Raw genomic sequence first — 3,469 nt, forward strand, 5'->3', positions numbered from 1 at the left:
TAAATATAAGGATATATTTCCCCTTTAACTATTTATAAGTAAAAGGTAAAATATTAAAAAAAATGTTTTTTTAAAATATATTTTATGAAAATATATAAACACATTTTTTATTGGATGTTGTTTTTGAAAATAAAAAGAAAAAAAATTAATTAAATGCAATTTGTCTTTAATTTTATATTGAAAAATATTTATTTTTAAAATTAAATTTTTAATCAAATAAAGTTTATATGTAATATCCCATATTCCCTTAAATGCTCAATTAGTTGTCAGTTGAGATCAATTGAGTTCCTATGTAAATTATCTATTATCATTTGTAACAATTGGAGCTCCTATGTGCTCTAAATGTTGTCAATTGGGACCAACAGAGTAACCAGTGAAATCTAAAGGGGTTAATTATTAATAAGAGACAGACCAATATTAATAAGTACAAGAGAGGACATTTTTGGTAACATTAATAATTGGTCAATTGGTACTGGAAGATAAAATATCAATTGAGATATTTTATTACTACTTGATATTATATATTATATATATATATATTATATAGTATATGTGTGGTGGAAAAGAAAAGAAGAAAATGATAAGAAGTAGTAGGAAGAGGATAAGAATAGAAGAAAAGAGAGTGAGAGATATCAGGAAGAAAGAGGAAAAGAGAAAGAGGAAGAAGAGGAGAAGAAGAGGAAGGAAGAAGATGAAGGAAGAAGATGGAAATCTCAGGAAGAGCATGTTCATCATCTTCATCATCTCATCTTCATCATCAACAACTTCATCATCTTCTTCTACTAGGTGAGTTCTTAGATAGTTTTAGCATTAGGGGAAAATATCCTATGTTTGTGGGGTTAGGATTTGTGTGAATTTGTGATAAACTTGTTGTGTGCATACTCCCTATCCATGATATGTGTTGAAAAATCATGTTATGTGGAAATAGTAGGTAAAAATGGTATATGGAAAGGAAAATAAAAGAGGAATTAAGTAAGGAAAGAAGTTACTGAGAGAATTAATGGAAATTGGAATTTTTCCCTTTTTTTTAAGGTGTTAACCGGTTAACGGTATGAGGTAACCGGTTAACGCGTAGCAAAACTCACTTTCTGGGCAATTTCGTGAGTGGTTAACCGGTTAACACTGAAACAGAATTAAATCTTCTATTTGTGCAGAATTTGTCACCAGTGGGGTTCGAACCCAGGACCTCCTCTGAAACTGTACATGCCTTACCACTAGGCTAGAGAGGTTGTTGTTGAATGCTTATGCAATGAATAAATATTAATCTAAATCTTGATTAAGATAGATTAATGAATTAATTGAGCATTATAGCTCCGTTTTGGATGCGGACGGATGCGTTAGTAAGATAATGAAAAAGGCTATTATTATGATATCATATTATAGTATATTATGTGTCTTACAAATTAAATGAATTATATTTATGATGGGTGTTAAACATGGTTGATTGTGAAATAACATGACTAAAGATAACATAAATGACTATTATTATTGTTCCATGTTATAAAATAGTATGTGATTTATAAATGCCATGAATTTTATCATGATGAAAATTAAATATTGTTGTTATGTGAAAGGTGAAGTAACATGATTAAAACTCTACAAAGATGAGTGAGGAAACCTAGGAGAATGACGTGATTAATAACTTAGAAATATGATCTAGGTTATGGAACATATGTGATATATGTATGGGAATACGGTACTCATTCGTACGACGCTTATGTGAGGTCGTGGACGAATTGCTACCATGATTGAGAATGAGACGCATTGTATGGAACATGCCCTTATTATTATTTGTGTATTATGGTGAATGAAGTCACCTATGATTGATGAATTTGTTATGGTTCGTGGAACCAATGTTTTGTGGAACCGATCATGTATTCAGAATGTGTGTTTTTCTGTGGTGGTACACATCTCTATTGGTATGCTTAGATGAGTAAGCATTGGGATGTGGGACCAATGATTCGAGCCTCAATTGGGTTTGAGCCCCAACCATGGCGGACATGGGGGAAAGGTGGACACCTATGTGGGTTAGAGTCCCATACGGTGAAAGATACCCTAGGTGGGTTAGAGTCCCGTACGGGTGATGGTTCTTAAAAGTGGGTTTAAGTCCCATAGGGGAACCGGATATCCACCGCGAAAGTCGAATCATACGGACATGCGTGAACCAAGCCTTGGCCTAGACGTAGGTCCGGTTGGGGATCGATGTTGCGTGAATCTGAATAATGATCGTGGTTGAGTTATGAGAACTCAGATGCATGTTGCCATACAATTGCGAGATAGTTTCCCCATCGCTCAAGTCTTCGTTCCCTTGTTGACTTGAGTTGGATATGAGTTGAACATTGATTAGAACCCTATAGAGCCGAGTGGACCCATAGGATAGGAGAACTCACTGAGATTATTATCTCATCCCATCATTGTTGTTATTTTTTTTCAGGTATTCTTTACAGGTTGGATCTAAGAGAAACTGTTATGGATGTTTCAAGAGTTGCTGTTTAGCATAATCTTCCGCTGTGGAGTTGTGTGCAATGAAGATATTGTACATAGTTCTTAGATTTTTATTGTGTAGGCATTATTGTATAACATGTTCCAGTGATGTTTTAGTTTGGACATGTATACATATTGATGCCATTAGGCACTTATGTTGTGACAGTACCAAAATTTAACACTTGTATGATATTATTCTAGATATATATTATACGGGTTGTTACAGTTGGTATCAGAGCAGGTCGATTCTCGACCTAGCCTTGAAACATCATAAGTAAATCTATTCCTGCCTCATATGTGTGTTTAGCCAACATGATTCTTAATGTCACTGTATATAGTATTGGGCCTGATCAACCTAATGTTATGTGCATGGTAGGTAGAATCATGGTTGAGCGACCACGAGGACTCCGAAGTGTGGGTTGAACTTGCGCTTTGAGAATAGGCTCAAGCCAAGAGTTAGAAAGTAAGGAGAACTAGATGGCCCAGTTGAAGTTTCAGAGGCGTTGTGATTTGGGTATATTGGAATTGAAGAGTAGTGTATCGTTCAAGCGATTCTGCGGTGTTAACAGAGTTGAGAAGTTGAGGATCTCTATTGGATGAATTGTCAGAGCTTTGAGAAAGGTGTGGATTGTTAGTGGAGTAAGATATACTCACTAATATGGAATAGTATTGTGAATATTCCGTATGGTAAAGTAGAAAGGATGGTTATGTTACGCATATGTCATAAGGTTTGGAAGTGAGGTAGTGTATCAGTGTTTCAGTTTCTAAGGCCACTAAAATATTTTGGAAGAACAAGAGTACTTAATGGAATATATATTTGGAATGGTACCTTGCAAGTGGTTGAAGACTTGAGGGATAAGGACGTTCAGTTTTGTTGGGAGCCTAAGGTAGTGGTGAAGTCTAAGAAGAGACTCGAGGACATGGTTGTTTGTTCCAAGTGAAACATGTATGGACCAAATGGAAGCTAGAAGATAAACCAAGTATG

General features: G+C 35.0%; 1 long non-coding RNA gene across 1 annotated transcript; it reads left to right on the forward strand.

Moving 5' to 3' along the window:
* The first annotated feature begins 589 nt into the window (after positions 1-589).
* On the forward strand, positions 590-2,665 carry LOC127112145 (uncharacterized). Its single transcript, XR_007798647.1, has 2 exons — positions 590-786; positions 2,435-2,665. It is a non-coding gene; the product is annotated as an uncharacterized LOC127112145 (long non-coding RNA).
* Positions 2,666-3,469: the final 804 nt, after the last annotated feature.

The sequence above is a fragment of the Lathyrus oleraceus genome, unplaced genomic scaffold, assembly GCF_024323335.1.
Source record: "Lathyrus oleraceus cultivar Zhongwan6 unplaced genomic scaffold, CAAS_Psat_ZW6_1.0 chrUn0045, whole genome shotgun sequence".
NCBI classification, from domain to species: domain Eukaryota; kingdom Viridiplantae; phylum Streptophyta; class Magnoliopsida; order Fabales; family Fabaceae; genus Lathyrus; species Lathyrus oleraceus.